This window comes from Aedes albopictus, chromosome 2 (assembly GCF_035046485.1).
Source record: "Aedes albopictus strain Foshan chromosome 2, AalbF5, whole genome shotgun sequence".
Classification (NCBI taxonomy): domain Eukaryota; kingdom Metazoa; phylum Arthropoda; class Insecta; order Diptera; family Culicidae; genus Aedes; species Aedes albopictus.
Genome location: NC_085137.1, coordinates 133,854,197 through 133,874,612, shown reverse-complemented (window position 1 = coordinate 133,874,612; position 20,416 = coordinate 133,854,197). Strand labels below are relative to the sequence as shown.

At 34.6% G+C, this 20,416-nt stretch overlaps 1 protein-coding gene across 3 annotated transcripts in view; it reads left to right on the top strand.

The window, feature by feature from the left end:
* LOC109417672 (protein quick-to-court) overlaps positions 1-20,416 on the top strand; it is a 147,634-nt gene that overhangs the window by 26,517 nt on the left and 100,701 nt on the right. For 2 of the 3 annotated variants that reach the window (XM_062850457.1, XM_029853465.2), the window contains exon 1: positions 10,680-11,553. The exons of the other annotated variant lie outside the window; for it this stretch is intronic. The gene's annotated coding sequence lies outside the window, so the exon portion shown is untranslated. Of the gene's footprint in view, positions 1-10,679; positions 11,554-20,416 lie in introns of those variants that run through there. 3 annotated transcript variants of the gene reach the window in all.

Below are 20,416 nucleotides of genomic sequence, written 5' to 3'. Positions count from 1 at the left end.
CCGGGCCATAACATATTTATTATTGACAAATCATATGGGGACCAAGTACACATTTTTTTATTTTTCGGGTAAGTGTCGCATTCGGGTAAATGTCGCATTCGGGTAAATGTCGCATTCGGGTATTTGACGCATTCGGGTATTTGTCGCATTCGGGTAAATGACGTTCGGGTAAATGTCATTCGGGTAAATGTCTTTCGGGTAAATGGTTTTCGGGTAAATGTTATAGAACCGATGATGGGCTGTTCAATTCGGAACTCTACACATTGTTGGCGCTAGTGAGCATGGTTAGTTGCGAGAAGCGAATTGCAAATTTATTTATGTGCCTGCAGAGCGATGATGTACGCAATAATTTGTTTTCGCATTCCGTCACTCATAATCAATATGAATATTTGGATGGATTTTTTTTTATTTATGACACTTTACACTAAGAGTGCACTCATGTAAAATAGAATAAAAAGAAATGGTCAAAATAAATTAAACGTTACGTATAAAATATCAAAAAATGCAGTGTTTAAAATAAGTACATTAAACTAAAAAATGAAATGTAACTTTGGTATCTACATCTTTTGATATCCAGTTTGGAAATATTTAAAGTTAAATTAAAAATACCCGCTGTGATAATATAACTCGAAAGAACAACATATATTTGATGAAATATATTACATAGGGAAGTGGAACCAATTCGGCAGGGCTCCTATTTTGGGCACTTTTCTGCTATAACTCAGTCCATTTTGAGCCAATTGACACAATTTTTGGAACGCGGTAAGATACGTAGAGTATTTACCCGTGTACAAAATTTCGAGTCTATTGGTTTCAAATTGACTGAGTTAAAGCGAAAAGTGTCCAAAATACCGGCCACTGCCCAAGTGGCTCGCTACCCTAGGGGAATTGTGTATTTTCGGCAGTTTTGTTCTCTTCGTCTATTTTTAAAGCTGTTGAACTCAGAGTTGGCCTCAAATACTTCCCAACTAAGCTGAATTTTACGACCAAGTTTTAGGAAATTTGGCCTACAAAACTCCTCATGATGAAGCGAACAAACTTGCCGAGAAACTGAAAAAACTGTTTTTTTTTGTTCTAACGTTTGTTTGTGCACTTATTTTGAGTTTATGTCACTCGTGTTTAGAGTGAATGATTTCTCTTCTCACGAATCGCACTAAGGAGCATATACCATCTGTGCCAAGCGGTCCCCTATTTGTATGCCCTCGACTTACCAAACAACTTTGCCGAAGACATTTTCTCTGTTTGTAACGAAGATCCATGGATATATGAAAGTATAATTTGTATGGTGTAGTAACACCATCTTTGTGTGGAGGTCCGAATCTAACGGTCTATCATTTGTGAATTCTTGGTGTACCAAGCGGCTTTGGCGAATACACCATATTTCCAAATGATCCAAATAAATGAGATATATGGTAATGCTTCCCTTATTAAGCATGTGTCTCCTATTTTTATCCTACGAATAACAAAGGATTGAAGCGCTGTTTGCTTTGTTTCTTAATTTTGTATTTTGTATTAGAAGTGAGCCCCATCAAGAACGGAATCAATCGGTGCCGTAATCGCTTGTTTTCGAATAGGATGAATATGGGAGCGTGGGATTACTGATAGCACACATACCCTATGAGATATCAAATTTCCATGCTCACTGAATTCAAAGTTAAACGACCCATTATTTATAAGTTCGCCTACCAAACAACTTTACAGAATCTTATTTTTTTTCTAAATAATCAGAATCTTGAGGTATAAATGGTTTAGAACTTGTATGCTCACTAGCGTCACCTAGTGGCATGAGGTCCGACTCAAACCTTTTTTAACCTTTTTGATTAGCGCCACCTATGTGTGGATTTCCAAATCAAGTTTTACATCATCTGTAATGCCTTGACTTATCAAATAACTTTGTCGAATACAAATATCTCTATGTGATCATGAACCAAAAATATGTGAGATACAGTGGTTTTTCGGTTTTATCACGCTCAAAAAAAAATTTACCGTGATACAAACGAAACCGTGAATTTGGCGAAATGAGAAATAAATGTAAATTTTTCATCCAAAATTGTTCAGCTGCAAAATATATTCGTCGTAGCATATATTTATTTACATGTTTTGGTGGACTGGACAATGCTGTATTGATTTTATATTGATTTCGGAATGTTTTAAAACAAGTGTGATAAAAACGAAATGAAAATTGTGATAAAATCGAACAGAAAACCGTGAATTTGGGCGAGTAGTGATTAAAACGACTAATGATAAAACCGAAACGCCACTGTAATTAATTTGCATGCTCACTAACGCCACCTTTTTTTTTTTCCTCCCCTGTTGGGGAAATTAAGCCACTGCGTCCAATAGGCTGAACTTTTGTGGCACCTATGTGTGGAGTTTCAAATAAAACGGGACATCATCTGTAAGTAACCTAAACTACAACTTTCTCGAAGGCTAAGTTCTGTCTAAGTGATAAGGGTCCTGTGATGTATGTGATACAATATTTACATACTTACTAGCACCACCTAGTGGTGGAATTACGAATAAATCGGTTCATTATCTAAGCACTTGAAATACTAAGCAACTCTGTCGAAGACGTCACGCTTCTAAAAACTCATTTGTGGAGCCTCGTTGCCGTGCGGTTAGGGTCGCCAAGCTTCTAAAGCCTGTATCCGCAATATTTGGGACACAGAAACACAGCTGTAACTATGCAATAGATACATTAAAATTGCTCAAATTTTGCCTAATAACATCTTATGATGTGTTCATTTCACCTACAAAATTTCATGTAAATCGGTGCAGTACTTTTTGTTGTAGCAACGAAAGAGTAAAATGTGCGCCATTGAGTTTTGTACAGCCCCAAGTTTTGCTTGTCAGCGCTGTAACTTTTGAATTTGGCAAAGGAAATGGCTGAAATTTTGAACACAAATCTCTCAATCTACATTTGTTGCATGGGCAAAATTTCAAAAAAATCGATGCACTATCAACAATTTTATAGTCGAAACATGTTTTGGGACTGAACGTGATTTTAGCCTCTCAGACAGCAATTAGTCAGCACCCTTTATTGTTTCGATTGTACTATTGAAAGTACTATACCAATAATCATCAAATTTTGCAGGCATAATATACACATAATAAACTAGCTTCCGTGAAAATTTCATGAAAATTGGCAGAGAAATTCAAAAGTTATGAATAGGCAAAAATCGCACATGAAAAACACGAAAAATTTTCACTAGCACTCACCCCTATCAACACCAGTAGCTTTCAAACCAATTGGTCAAAGTTGATGAAATTTTGCAAGAAAGTGTCTCTATAAGTATCATAACTGCTAACGAAATTTCATAATTATCATCACAGAACTTTGAACTGTAGCGTTAAAGAACCATCTACTATGCGAATGAAAATTGGTCATGATTGTACAAAATGCTTAAAACCACGTCTGTTTGTTTTTCATCCACAGTTAAAAGTAATGTATCGATTTTTATGAAATTTGGCACAAATAATAAACATACAACAAAGAGTTCTCAGTCAATTATTTGGTCAATTTTACCGATTCATTACAGAGCTAATGACGTACTTCTGTTGCGGATACAGGCTTTAATCGCACCATGCTATGGGGTGAAGGTTCGATTCCCGCTCCGAGGCGTAGAGTTTTTCTACTGAGGCGTAGAGTTTTTTCTACTTTTCAGTAGAAAAACTCTACGCCTCTCAATAACTGCGAAACCGAACTTTCAAATTATACTATTTCCTCCTCAGTGGAGAGATTCTCTCGATTTACAAATCAGAAATCATAGAAAGATAATTTTAAAGTTATCATAATGATAGTCGTTCAACACGAGGACGTAAGGTGAAAAGTTTGTCGTTGTGATTGTGTTGTTCAACAATGGCCCTCTGTTAATTTTCATTTCTGTTCAATTTCTCTTATCGCTCGCTTGCGTATCTATCCACCGTATTCTTTCATTACTCTCCTTATTCCCTCTTACTTCGAATAAAAAGCCAATTAAAGTTAATAATGATAGAGTCATGCGGTGATTGAACCTAGTAAATATAAATTAAACGTAAGTTTTTAAATCAAAATGCAATTCCGGTTTGAAATAAGCATGCATCATCTATTGATTTCTGACAGGGTATGTTGGAAATAAATATGAAAATTTTTGTTTCGTGCGATGTCGGCCCTACATAAATATTTGTTTTCCCATTCAATTTACAAATCCTTTCCTTCGCTGGGTAAACCCACTTTCCCCGTGGCACTTCCAATGCAAGCAGAACAAATATACTCCCGAAATCACTCCGGGGACTTTGTGGAAACTTTAGAAGAAATATAACTTCCTTTGCAGAAGTAAATCTTCTGTGGTCTTACAGCTGAAATTTGTGAGATTTGTTAATAGATCATACGAATAAAGTTGAGTAAATGACACATTCTACCGTGACGTTACAACGTTTTGACGCATTCGTAGTCAGATTTCCACTATAACTCATGAAAACGATTGTAAACCTCAAAATATTTTTTCATATTCGGATTTCTTGTAAAGTTTCTGATATATTTGACCTATTGAACAATTTGTTATCATCAGAAAAACGTGTTTAAAATGCATATTTGTAGCGTGACGTTACAACTCGCTAGAATCCGACCCTCTCTACCGCGCAACCAACATCTTTAAACATCTGCTCGGATTTTTATGTTATTCTGATTTTTTTTTCCACCATTGAAATTTATTGGTTTGTTCTTCAATTCAGTGAAATAAAACATATAAATTCCAGATTTGTTTTTGGATAATCGACTTTTACATTTCGTGACGTTACAACGCCCCACACTGGGGCAGGATTGAAAATACACGGAAAAACCTCTAGCTCATCGAGATGTTGAGATCCACACAAGGTCGATATTCTGAACGGTAGCATATTTTTCTTACGTTATTAGCATAAAAGTCCTATAAGTCATTTTGGCCATCTTTCATTTTAGCGGTATGGTGTCTTCGGCAAAGTTGTTCGGCTATTTATGCTAAAAAAGTTTGCCGAAGACGTCAAATTTCCAAAGCCTACTGTTCTTGACATATTAGTCGTTTTATAAAATACCTACCTAAAATCGAGTTTTTTTCATTAAATTACGTATGTAAACAAATTTAATGTCCGTTTTCGAGTTATAATAATGAAAAATACTAAAATAAAACATATATCAAAGAAATTAGTTGAAAAAAAAACAAAATATGCATTGATTTTTATAGAAAGTTCCTGAAAATCACGCAAAATGTATATAAGACGTTCTTACAGTCGGGCAAGTTTTTTCATCGGCGGTCATCTAAAAAATACATAAGCTTTCATGTAAATTTTTTTCACCGACATGATATTTGATGATTTTTTTTTTAAATAGCGTTCAAAGTTTACTGTTTTGTGTGAATTAGTACAACATTTTTGCAGATATATTACCATATTGTATGTTGCCAAGTGAACCATGAGAAGTATAAATGCAATCTAGTCACAGGTTTAGTTATTTTTAAGCTTCCATCAAATTGTAAAACACAAAAATGTCCGAAACGCCAATAAAAGTGAGTTTTTAGATCATTGAACACACAAAAAAAACCAAGGCTAAATGGCGTGTTTAGGACATTTTTGTGTTTTACAATTTGTTTGAAGCTTTTTCTGAGTGATAGTTCCTCATCTTGTTATCTGTAATTGCTACAAATTTTGACTTGATTGGTTAGCTCTCCACAAAGATGGAGCGCCTTAAGCAGAATACATCTTTTGGCTTTAATATCTTGGGATCAAGTGAATCAAATCAAATTTTTGAACATTTATGACTAATACATTGGTCTTTGATTACCATTGAATTCGAATACAATAAGTCAAAAGTTAAAAAAGTTCCAGCTTGTAGAACACTTTTTGAGAAATTCTAATCATTTGCCAGCTTTTGCAAAATGGAAACTAGCGTTTTCTAGTGGTGAAATCTCGCATCTAATGACTTACCAAACAATTTTGCTGAAGAAACCGTCTTTCTAAGTAATCGGCGTCCTGAGATATATGAAATTTAAAATTTGTAAGTTCCCTAGCGCCGCTTTTTGGTGGAACTTTAAAGTAAACTATCCATCAACTGCAAGTCTTTGACTAATCTAACAACTTTGCTGAAATCACTAACTCTCGAAGTTGTCAATACCCTGAGATATATGAGATGGTAATTTTGTTAGTGTTTTGTCTGTTTGGCTCTAATATAATAGAAATTATCAGTTTTTCTTTTTTTTTTTCTTAAGTTTATGAACGGGCCTTAATGGTACGCAATTTATTAAAAGTATCTTGAAAAAGGGCTCATACACAACGAAACAGAAATAGTTTTGAATATAGAACTACCTTTGTCCACTGCAGAAGCCTTCTAAGCCAGAGAAATTTGTTTTTGTTTTACAGAACTTTTTTTCGTGACGTTACAACGCAAACTTCAACCAGGTGAAACTCAGGCGTCAGTGAACCGATTTACTTTATTTTAGCCTCATTTGAAAGATATTCTGGAGTACAAAGACCATACAAAATTTCAAATTTGAAGCTTGTTCCGAATTTGAATAAATTCCATTAAGGTTGATTTTCCGTGACGTTACAACGCTTTAAAAACCTATACTTTGACCAGCCTTACCTCATAGTTGTAAAGTATTACATTTAAAATTCTTTGTATGCAAAAAAATCTACATACATTTATCTGTTAATCATGGAAGACTTTTGAAAAATCAGTGCGTTGGTGTTTAAAGTACGACAGCTTTGATGAATAGTGTGCCTAAATGCCTTAAAATCATGATTTTAATTGTTAATCTTAACCGTTATTCAATAAATATTTATTGAACATTTATACCATGTTGAATACATTTTTGGACGACAAGAATAATGTAAAATGTTATAAAAATGTGAAATATGCCAAATTTAAACATAAAAAAATGAGTATTGACGGGGCCCGTAGAATGTGTCAAATACTCTTCACTAAATCTATATGAAGCTGTGGAAGGTGGAGCAAATCTCTGCGAATCTTCACAGAAATCTGAGTAAAGAGTATTTACTCAGTTTTATTCATATGGCCTAATATTCTCAATGGCGGAATGAGGAGCTCCCAAATAAATATTTTACGAATGAATATGTTTAAAAAAAATAAAATTTTGGTTTTATATCTTTTTTCAAATTACCGAATAAATACCGAATACTTTTCTTCAAATGAGCGAAATTTGTGTCCTTGATACACGGAGGCCTTGATGCAAGCGAAGAGGCCATTTTCTAAAACCTACTCAATGGTTCCTTTAAAAAAGAATGAAAGTCAGGAAATTTGATCAAAGAAAACAAAACTACCGAAAAACCCAAAGACACACTACCCACACTTCACACCTTATCCCTGTGAAATGTATTACTCATTCAGGGAATCACCCCAACTTGGAATAGACGAACTCTTTTCAAAAAAGAAAGGAGAAGGACGATGATCCCGTTCATTGAAATTTGCGGCAGGTAAGCATTTAGATTCATTGACCGACCCTCCTCGGTGTATTCAACCAGGTAACTGTTTAACCTGATTGATACGCTCATGACGAATGTCCTGTCTGTCCTTGTGTGTCATTATTTCACAATCTGTCTACATATATGAACAGGACATAATTCAGGGGAGTTCCCTGTCATATTGATAACGTCGCCACGATTAAAGGACGATACACAACCGGTGATACAATTTTACTATCCTAATGAATACGTCTCGAATGTTCTGAAACAGGACTGAACCTGCAGGAAAGTAATGATAGTGAAAATGAGCAGAAATTAGGAAGACATCGTCAGACTGCTTAGTTAGATTAGCTTGCAGTTACACATTTCATATATTCATATCGTAAAACAGAGTAGCTTTGTCAGTGATGGAGGCCTAGATGGAGGCATAGTTTTTATATTCCATAACTGTATCATTTCATCAAATGAAATTTCTGAAATAAATACAGTTTTTCTTACTTACTACTCTCATTATATATGGTTTTGGTTTCTTTCGCGAGATGATTTCTTCAATTGTGGATTTTGACGGCCAATATCATATACAGGGGATGGCCAAAATGTTTGGGATAGGCAACTTTTTTTCTCCCACAAAAAAATTGAACATGCTGTAACTTTTCATAGAGTGCATCAAAAAATCTCAAATTTTGACTGTTTGTCAACCTATTATATATGCATCATTGGTACAAATTTGGGCTCGATTGATTAATTTTTCGCGAAGTTAGAACCGTTCGGGTAAAACACTATTTTTTAGACAACTCATTTTTGAACTGTCATATCTCGGAAACCAGTGAACCGAATTGAATGAATTTTTTAACGTTTATCAACAATATATTGATACTTAATACGACGTTATAAAATGTAATATTTTCTCACGACGAATTAAGTTATACCGAGTTGAAATTTTTACCCATATAGAGGAAAATAAGTAAAATTTACAATACCACACAAAAATTATTAAATGTGTTCTTCCATCAATCTAAATAGGCTCTAATATATCTGATTAGAGATAATTTGAGAACAGAAGTGGAAAATCTTTGTATATCAACACGAAAATTTATTGACATTGATGTATAAAAATTACATTTTTTCGAGAAAAATCAAAAAAGTGTCAATCCATGATAACTTTTTTCAACATTTAAAAAGTACCTATGTTTTAATAGTTTGTGAAGCTTAAACATATTGTTAGTGTACGTTCAAAATTTCATTCAATTTGGTTCACTGGTTTCCGAGATATGACAGCTCAAAAATGAGTTGTCTAAAAAATAGTGTTTTACCCGAACGGTTCTAACTTTGCGAAATATTAATCAATCGAGCCCAAATTTGTACCAAAGATGCACATATAGTAGGTTGACAAACAGTCAAAATTTGAGATTTTTTGATGCGCTCTATAAAAAGTTATAGCATGTTGAACTTTTTTGTGAGAGAAAAAAAAGTTGCCTATCCCAAACATTTTGGCCATCCCCTGTATCATTGACCATATAAAAGTATGAAATGTTCGTACAACTCAAGAAGGTTGACTCATTATTTGCTAAGCAGGCAGTTCAATACATAGATGAAAATGCAATTGTGCAATTGTGCATCTTATTGTTGAATGGACATTTTTCACTCAATTACACCGTCGACGCGCCAGCTTGGCCAAAGTCTGGTTTTTCTGATTTTTTGTATGGGAAAATCGAAAAATCGTCAAATATTGGGTGGGGGGGGGGGCGGGTTTACAAAACGATGCTTGCCCCCCCTAAGTTGGCGCCTATGGTCGTAGCCATAAATATCAGTTTTGTGTTGATTTCTAATAAAATAGTATCTACTTCAATACTATTACTTAGGGCCGGATTCCAGGTCACATACGGAATCTTTTCATAAAGGAAATATTCTTCACTTCCTTGGGTATAGAGTAGTGCTTGATACGTCAACTGGAAAAGGAAGCTTTCAGCATTTATGTTCATTTCTTGAATTAACAATATTTTTATAAGTTCTTAAACAAAATCATTATTTTAAATTGTTTGATTCAATATCTCCATTTGCAAGCTACATATTACCAATTTCCAAAAACTTACTGCGAACTTCACGGAATTTCAAAATGAGTTCAAAGATTTTTTTTATCTTTATAACATAACAGTTACTCAAGCAAAAACAGATTTTTTTTTCGCAATTGCAGCGTAAAAATCGCATCACCCCTGTTCCACATTTCTTGTGATTGTGGGTGCTCTGCATGCGTAGATATGCCGACATTCAAGAGAGAGAAAAAGAGCATTTCAACCTCAATGATACAACGTACCGTTTGTGCCATTCTCGTTTTTCTTTTGCGTCGGTCGAAGCATGCTTTTCCAAACAAATACGCATCTATGCTTTCTGCTCTCGTTTGCGTTGGGCAGGGGTTGTCAATCACTCATGCTGTATCAAACAAGTGCAATATAAAACTATTGGGAGGCCATTGTAAAACCGGTTGTAAAGAGAATCAGTGCATTGCTATATATCTTCGAATCAACGAAGGAATGATTTCTGGAAAAATAACCTTTCTTTTCTAATAAGAGTAAATAAAAAAAAAAAAAATGATATGGAACGAGCTCACCAGTAAGATTATATCTTGCGCAAACATATTGTTAACCTAGCACGCAAAAACATACTTTCTTACTTAATTTATATTTATTGTTAAATAATTTAATCAATGTTAATCTATTTAAAATTAAAGCAGAAGAAAAAAATGTCCAAGTTAGTTCATTGAACAAAAATTTGCCTTTTTATTTTGACACTAGAGTTAATATACTATGGGTCTGTCCATAATCTCGGCCCATATAGCCGAGGCGGTAAACGCACGGGTATTCAGCATGACCATGCTGAGGGTGACGGGTTCGATTCCGGGTCGGTCCAGGATCTTTTCGTAAAGGACATTTCCTTGACTTCCTTGGGCATAGAGTATCTTCGTGCCTGCCACACGATATACACATGCAAAATGGTCATTGGCAGAGGAAGCTCTCAGTTAAAAACTGTGGAAGTGCTCATTGAACACTTAAGCTGAGAAGCAGGCTTTGTCCCAGTGAGGACGTTACGCCAAGAAGAGAGAGAGTCTGTCCATAATCTAAGTAGACTCTTAAGCGGGAAGGAGGTTTCTGGCCTAAGTCTACGCTCCATACAAATATCAAAATTTTTGTATGGACAAAAGTCTACGAGGGGGGAGAGGAGGGGGGGGGGTCTGAGATGGCCAAAAATGAGTCTACGCAGTTTAAGGACAGCGCCTAAGAAGTTATGTGAGATCGTTACCAGGAGCAATGGGCCGTAACCTTAAGCCATTGCAGAACCTCTAACGCAGGCAACATTATCCGCGCAAGAAAACTTCTCCAAAACAAAATTATGGAGCTCTCTTTCTCCGTCGTCGTAGTCGTCTTCGTTGCTGGAGTTCACTGCCAAACTGGCGGAGACACAGGTAGTTGTAAAACAGCGTTTCTTCGAGTAACATCGTGTTTGTTGTGACCGGCCGACCAACCGACGACGAGCGAGCGCGATTTCAGTATAGCCATTTCCAGAGAGAGGTCGAGCAACAACCTACCACGGTGCTCCATCTCCTCCGAAACCATACCAAACCGAACCGAGTGCGCGCTCAAACCAAAGAAGAACCAATCTATCGAATCATTCTGTGGTGGAGGAGGCTTATTGCAACATCAGCCCGACCCGACCCGAATTTGGCGAATCGAATTACATAATTGTTTTGCGCTAGCGATGCAAAACCAATTTATTTCAATGTAATTATCGGATCGCCCTCGATTTTAAGTTAATTAAGAAGTGATCTGCGAATCCGTACACAAATTTGCGAGTGACGAGAAAAAAAAAAGTGAGTGTCATCAAGACGTCGTGATTCTTGTGGTTAACCGTTGAGACCAGTGCGCTGCAGCTACAACAGTAGGTACGACCCACTGCTGATTTATGTGACCATGAAGAATTCTACCACCGACCGGTGCAGTTGCAGTTGGGATTGGATTGGGTAAATGTAGTGCAGCAGTACGATTAAGTGCAACATAAATCGCAACCACCAGGTGTACCGTCCTTCGATAGACCTAGCTGGATCGCTAGAACATCCAGCCCGAGGTGAGTTGCCGCTTTATGTAGAAACAGTGCTGGTTAAAAAAAATTGTATAACAAAATAGGTTCTGCTCGTAAAGATGGCAAATTTTTGATTTTATTACTTTTTGCCTCTTTACCACTAACAAAAGTTTCATCTAATGGCAGCGGTACTAGCAGACAGTTTATACTAGCAACTCATGTCACACTTCATACTAACATTTCTTTCCTTTCTCGATGATTGCAAATTGAGGAAGTAAGCTACTCTCTAGCATCATTGGTTGGTTGCTTGAGCCATTTCGAAAGTACTGGTTGACAAGCAACTAAATGCATGGTCGGTCACACAGAATTAAGTTTTGAATTGTTTTTAATTTAACATGATTAACTCATAACTTAATTTAATATTTGAGTTTTCACATTAAATTTCTAGTTTTATTTCTACTGGTTCAGATCTTAATATCAGTGATATGGCAATTATGAGCTACTACTATTAAAATTACTAAAAACTATGATATGTAATTCAAGAGACATAATTTTAAAATTACGATGTTTATTTTCACCAAAAAACTGTGTTTAAAACTACTAAAAGGAAACAATTCTCCTAAAACATAATTACATATAACTAGGTATGAATCTCAAAATCAAAATTGTTTTATTTATTTTTTCTTCATAACTGGGATGGAATGCTTGACGGAATTGCGATTGTAATTTTATAAGACAATTTATAGTAACATTTTTTTTAATCCTGAAAAAAATGAAATTGAAACTTTTAAGAATATAGGTAGGCTTTCTCAGCCAATTACAGTTTTGCAATTCTATATCGTGCGACTGGCACGAAGATCCGAAACTCACATTATAAAATACTGCAATATGATTTGAATATTTAGGATTTTTAGAAAATGACTCCTCTGAGCAAATCCTGTTCACTGCAAGGCTTTGGTAAAATATTGAACGGAAATTCTACAGAAACATTTTTTTTAATTTTCTGATGAAATATCTGCAGTTCATTATGAAAATTTTTCTTAAAAAATCCATGGCAAAATTCCAATGTGCTCAAATGTGAAGAATTAGCTTAACTTAAAATTCACAAATAAAAAGAAATTAAAAAGAAAAACAATGTGGTCAAAGTTTTTTTTACGAAATACTGGAAAATTTTTGACTAAAAATTTGAGCTAAAAGTTTCCGATAAAAGTGAGTCATTTTATGCAGAAACACTGTGTTTATAAAAATGGCAGTGAAAGCCGTTTTTCATATGGCCAACTTTGGCATGCTCTAACTTTGTTCTCCTAAGAGCGATTGAGCTGAAAATTTTACAGCGAACTACATATAGAGAGAATATTGTTATACCAAAATCTGAGAATTTTCGAAGCACGTGTGAAAAATTTAAATACTACATAGTGAAATTGATCAAAATAATAGCAGTGTAGACAAATTGAAATGTAGCTTTACCTTGAAGAAGCAAGAAATATTTTCGCACGCTATTCGAACAGTTTCCACCATGGTTACAAGTTAAAGTTTAAATTTAAAAAAATATGAAAATATTTGCTGAAATAAAAAAAAAACAAATCAAAAACTGCTAATATTTTGATCAATTTCACATAGTGTTTAACTTGTTTCCACGTGCTTCAAAAATTTTATGATTTTGCTATAACAACATACAACATATTTGTAGTTCCCTTTCAAATTTTCAGCTCAATCGCTCATTAGAAAACAAAGTTACAGTAATCCAAAGTTGGCCATTTTGTATGGAAAACGGCTTTCACTGCTATTTTAATTAACACAGCTGTACGTATTCGTGGATGAATTCTGTAAACTTGAAGTGATCTCTTAAAAATGTCATACATCATGTATCTATCTGATGAAATATCTTGAATAGTCCATTCTTTGAAACTATTAGCCTGTTATTGAGGAATTGTCTGTTTAATAGAAAATATGAAGCTATATTTCTGAGAAATTTTTAGTAAATCAGTTCTGAATTTTGTACGTAGCTGTCGAATAGAATTTCTAGTGGTTGTTTAAGTTGATCTTTTATTGGGAATCTTGGAAGCATTTTTATATTTTGTTATCCTTACAGGAGTTCATAAAATTTTCTGCAATTATTTGAATTTCCGGTGGAATTCTTGAAGGGGATTATATTTTTGTTATTGGAAGGATTTTTGTATGTATTTAAGAGGGAATTGTTCTTTTAATAATTTGTATAATTTTATAGAAGAATGATGGATGTTCTATCTTTTTTATTATTGAATAAAATCATTTTCAATTTTTGCATAACTTTCAGTAACCATTCTGCATTGTACGATAAATATAATATTATGCAAAATGTTTACTATACTATGTAAATGAAGTGGGTTTCGCTAAACTTCAGTAGAAACCTTTTTTTTCTTCTACATTTACTCTCCACATACTTAACATTCACATTTTTAAGAACTGTTTAACTATAAATAGCGATCAATAGTTGATCAGAAAAAAAATGCATTAAGCAGTTATTTAGTTGCTATAGTAAGTTGCCTTCTTTTCAGAGAAACTAATAAACAATATTTATTAAAATTTGGGCATATAACTCAGCTTGATTGGGAAAGATTTAGGGCCAACAGGTTTAAAAAAAAAACACGAAGAAGAGAACAAAACTGCCGAAAATACGTAAGTTCCCCTAGTTCCACTAATACAGTAGCATAACGGATCTTACTCAAAATTTGTTCAGTGTAGTAGAAAACCGCTTTCCAAAAGACACAGAAGAAACAAGTGATTTTAATTGCATGTTATTGGTCATAGAGCATTTCCAGCCCAACGCACGGATTTTTCTGTAGACAGTTGGCTTCCAGCCTCAAAGAAACTAATGCATATTTTTTCCGACATTTTACTTGTAACTTAATCCAAAAACAAAAAAAAAAGAATAAAATTGGACCTTGTAAAAATAGTTTGCTTTTGCTTGTTTTAAAAATTGATAAAACATAAACATTTATTTAACCATCCTGAGCTACACAGAAAAAAATGTGCATGTAAAATTCAGCGAGAAATCATGCACATAAAGGGAATGCTAGAGTTAGTGCATATTTACATGAGATATCATGTACAACTATGTTACAATCGTGTAAATTTCCGCTAATAGTCACGTAACCGGTTGGAGTCCATGATGGTTTACGCGATGGTTAGCGGAAATTCACACGATGGTAATGTAATTTTACATTATATCTCATGTAAAAGTGCAATAACTCTGGTATTCGCTTTATGTGCATGATTTCTCGCAGGATTTTAATTACATATGTTTTTCTGTGTACTTGACAAATTTTAAGGCTAAAAGTCAGCTTTATACAGAAAAAAAAAAAAAAAAATCAAAGGTTGACGATATTGACAAATTGAAATGATATGACATCTAACATGCCGGGGCCCGTAGCGGAGTGGCTACACGTTCACTTCATAAGTGAATGGTCATGGGTTCGATCCCAGCCCCGGCACTTTTTTTCGTCAGTTACTCTTCTCCCCGATAGCGGCTGACACCTGGGATATCGGCTAACGGCAACTCATAATGGACACTCAATCGGACTGAAAAGGAACAAGAGCCACACAGCAACATCGTGCTCATCATTCTACCATGAACAGGGTAGAAAAGTGACAGCAGCGCGCAAAGGCTACCAATTCGAATTAGAATTACTGGAATTAGAATTACATTTAGGCGCTGTACAATGTGTAAGTGCAGCCACAGACAAACAGACGTAACACTTGCGAAATTTCCATCGACCACGCTTTTAACGATCATTTTAAATTTTCATAGTTGTGACTTTCACAACCAGAGGCGCGCGCATCGTTTTTCTATGCGTTTGACGTTTCACACTAGCGCCTTCTGTTGGCGATATTGCACAACACAGTGATTCGTGCAACTTTTCCACCAGGTGAACTGGGCGATGGATTTCCATGAAAATCGTTCAAGGTGTTACGTCTGTTTGTCTGTGGTGCAGCCGTCAATTGGAATCGCTCACGCAGTGCCCTAGTGAACAATAGAGCTGTATATTAGGTTAAGTAATTGAAGAATAAAAAAATGACATCTAACATAGTTCCGCGATAAATATTACTTTCAGTGTATTTTGTTTACAAAAATCCTTCAAATATCTTCAAATATCTTCGGAGATCCCATTTCAATCCATCAGCACATGCGCTTTTGTAAAAGCACAACACTACCAAAAAAGCTCGCTCGTCGTATACAGCCCGACCGCGAAGAAGTTTCGGTTGCATGATGGCGCGCGTCCTGGAAGGTTAAGTTATATTTTTTTTAAGAATAAAATAAGGTTTTTTTGATACGCCCTTTTTAAAAGTTAGGTAAGGATAAATGGTTATGTGTTGATGCAAAAGTAAATGGTTCATGGAATCCAGCGCGTGAAAAGCTAATTCAAATTTAAAAATATCAAGTTAAAAATAGCAAATTTATCTATGTTTTGGGCTGTTTTGAAATTCATCAGAATATTTATAATACAATTTCTGTGGGATTTTTCTTAAAAACCATGGTGTAGATTATACAGCAGTTTCCCAATGAATTGTTGACAAAATAATAATATTTTGAACTGGGTGTTATAGCCATCGCTTTTCAAATACATGTAAACAAATTCGTGACCAGTTCCGTTAACATTTTTGGTAATATTTATGAGAAAATTAGTGGTATAAACCCTGAGGAATTTATGGGCGAGGGCATTCTAAAAAAAACATCAACATATGGGGAAATTACTAGCGGAATGCTTGATGAAAACATAAACGCATTACCGGTAAAAGGCTCTCGAACTCATAATTGATTAATTTCGTTTACTTTTCTTGGTAAATTTCCTTGCGAATTTCTGGTAGTATTTATAAAGAATTTTTTGCATAAAACTTTTGAGAAAATTTTGTTGGAAAAACTTTTAGAAGAAACATTTGAAGTTTCAGAAACTGATTCCTTTTAGTATATCCTGTTCCTTGCCTTATTCACCTTATGGTAAAATATTTGTGAAAATTTTTGGCGATTTTTCTGATGAAATTACTATAATTCATTCAGACAATCGAAAGCAAAATTTCAATGTGCTCATAGTTTTAGTAGGCTTCGTGGCCGTGTAGTTCTCGACGCCAGTCGTTTAGGCGTATTGTGAGTGCCACGGAGTGTGAGTTTGATTCCCGCTCAAGTCGAAGGAAACTTTTCGACTGTGTAACCTCTGGTTGAAGACGGTGTAGGAAAGAAAATGTTTGACTAGAAAATTTAACTATAACTTTCTTAAAAAAAATATGAGGACGGTGTTTGATTTTAGACATAGTTCTTGATCGAATTTTCAGAACTAACGTCTCGTAGAATTTCTATAAATGTGTTGGTGATTCAAGGAATGGTTTTTACTTCATCCTCTGATTTTTTTGACAAATATCCGAGAATTTCCAGAAGAACATCTCTAGGTTCTCATGCTTCAAAGTTCAAAATCGTGACTTCAAATTTTGAAAGCAATCATAGCTTTAAACTTTTAAATCGGGCCCAAATGAAATGAGAAGAAGATGACAACATCTCACTATAGAAACAAAAAGAATAATGCTTTTGTTTGTTTTGATCAATTTATTAGCAAAAGTGAGAGTCGACGAAAAGAAATTGATAAAGTCAGTTAGGCCCTTATGAAAAATCATTGTTGAAATATATATCAATAAAATGAAATGGTTTTTGTAAGTCATGATTTGCCGTCTAAACGAGTAATCAGATTTACATGTTATTGGCAATATCGACCAGGAAAGCAACAAAACCGAGAAAATTTGGAATTCTATTTTGCGGGCCATTTCTCCTCAGAACTGCATGTCAAAAACATAGTAGGCATGCAATACGACGTTTTACGAGACAGCTAGTGCGAAATAAAAAGAAATGTTTGTGTATCTGAATTATTTTTTTTGTGGGATGATGTGGGGAACATACTTTTTTAAGCGTATTGGTAGAATTCATGGAAGAATGATAAAATAATCTCTTGTGTATTACTTTGAAGGACTTTAAGTTGCATCTGTTGAATATCACCAAGACTTTCTTTATTAAAAAGGAGTAAATTTTGTTTTTGAAGAATTGGTGAAAAACATTTACTCTATTAAAAATTCTAAAACAGTGTTTCTTCAAGTTGTGGATAATTTTTGAATGGAATTTAGGAATTTTTAAAGAATATCTGCTGCAACTTTCCTAATTTGGCCTTTTAGAGTTCCCCTAAAAATATCAACAAACTACAAACTTCAAAGATTTCAGGAGGAAACTACGGATGTTTAAAAATTTGCGGAAAAAAAATGTTGTGTTATTCTGCCAAGGCTCAGTGCATCAATTTCGTCATAGTTTATTTTCAAACTTTAAAGATGCAAATCAACAAGAAAAAATCCGTCAACAACAGATCACGTTCACAAAAGATGATGGCAATCTTTCAAATTTCACTATTTGTTCAAATTATGATAGAAAAATAAATCATTTTCCTTAACTTTTCGGCCTCCTTGCACCCTATTTCGCCATAGTGTACCAGTTATGGCAAATCTCAAAAGGAATGCATGTACACTCCCGATCAAAAGTTTGGGGTCACCCCCTCAAAAACATCTCATTTTTTAAGGCCCATATCTCCGCCAATTTGCGCCCGATTTCAAAACCCTGGGTTCCATTCAAAAGATAATAAGTCAAAGAAACTTTGAACATAATTTAAAATAACCTTTTTCAAAAAATTTTGTATGTAAACTTAACTCAAAGTTGCCAAATTTTCTAAAAAATGAATATAAACTTACGGCAGTGTCGCTGGAAATTGAGTCGACTAAATTTTAAGATGAGAGTGGTAATATAACCCATTTTCTATTAGCTTTCAACTGCTTTTTACAGAACTTGGCACAGAATTAAAATTGAATGAAAGATGACAAAGATATCAACAAATCACTTTTCCATGTTTTACGATAGTGACTCCAAACTTTTGGCCGATACATCATTTTTAGGGGTGACCCCAAACGTTTGGTCGATGACATCAAGGTTTAATTTACTTAATAACTTTTTTTCTAGATTTTTTAGCTAAGTTCTGCAAAAAGCAGTTGAAAGCTAATAGAAAATGGGTTATATTACCGCTCTCATCTTAAGATTTGGTCGACCCAATTTCTAGCGACACTGCCGTAAGTTTATATTCATTTTTTTAGAAAATTTGGCAACTTTGGGTTAAGTTTACATACAAATTTTTTTGAAAAACTTTCGTTTAAATCATGTTCATGTTTCTTTGACTTATTATCTTTTGAATGAGACCTAGGGTTTTGAAACTAGACGCAAATTGGCGAAGATATGGGCCTAAAAACATGACATGTTTTTGAGGGGGTGACCCCAAACTTTTGATCGGGAGTGTAAATAGTGCGAAGTGGAACCCAAATTAACAATTATCAAAATTGGCACACGGCGTAATAAATACTAAAAGTAGATTTGGCCCCGTTTCTTCATTTTTCTCGTAAAGTATGTAAACACAGCAATCATTTAACATATTGAAAACATTCGTAGGTCTTCCTCTTATTTTTGAGGAAATTGTTTTCCTTAGGTAGTGCCATAACTGGTACAGGCACCCTAGGAATTTTCATTTTGTAAGAAGACAGAAAAAGATCAGACATTTAGACAACATTTTCCACAGAATACATAGTTAATTCCATTGTGTTTGGCATGTAGTTCAAGATTTTTTTTAACATAAGATGCTTTCAAAATTTACCCAGTGGCACAGTGGAAATTGGCTTAGGTACAGGGGATGGCCAAAATGTTTGGGATAGGCAACTTTTTTTCTCCCACAAAAAAATTCAACATGCTGTAACTTTTCATAGAGTGCATCTAAAAATCTCAAATTTTGACTGTTTGTCAACCTATTATGTGTGCATCATTGGTACAAATTTGGGCTCGATTGATTAATTTTTCGCGAAGTTAGAACCGTTCGCGTAAAACACTATTTTTTAGACAACCATTTTTTGAACTGTCATATCTCGGAAACCAGTGAACCGAATTGAATGAATTTTTCAAACGTTCATCAACAATATATTGATACTTAATACGACGTTATAAAATGTAATATTTTCTCACGGCGAATTAAGTTATATCGGGTTGAAATTTTTACCCATATAGAGGAAAATATGTCAAATTTACAATACCACACAAAAATGATTAAATGTGTTCTTCCTTCAATCTAAATAGGCTCTAATATATCTGATTAGAGATAATTTGAGAACAGAAGTGGAAAATCTTTGTATATCAATACTGAAATTTATTGACATTGATGTAAAAAAATTAAATTTTTTCGAGAAAAGTCCAAAAAGTGTCAATCCATGATAACTTTTTTCAACGTTTAAAAAGTATCTATGTTTTAATAGTGTGTGAAGCATTTACATATTGTTAGTGTACGCTCAAAATTTCATTCAATTCGGTTCACTGGTTTCCAAGATATGACAGCTCAAAAATGAGTTGTCTTAAAAAAGGTGTTTTACCCGAACGGTTCTAACTTTGCGAAATATTAATCAATCGAGCCCAAATTTGTACCAAAGATGCACATATAATAGGTTGATAAACAGTTAAAATTTGAGATTTTTTGATGCACTCTATGAAAAGTTATAGCATGTTGAACTTTTTTGTTAGAGAAAAAAAAGTTGCCTATCCCAAACATTTTGGCCATCCCCTGTATATTACAAAAAAAAACAACGAACTTGAATAGAAACCTGACTTCTTCGGAGTACTCCCGGAATACTCGCATATGAAAAGGAACCGGCACACTAACTAAAAACTAGTCAATTTAACCCGGGAGCGGTCGCGTCGTGTACTGAGTACACGCAACATGAAAAATGCACGCTTGTGGCACACAGCGTGAGCGCGGCGTCGCTGCAGCTAGTCAAAGACGCGACTGCTCGAGGGTTGATGTAGGACACTACA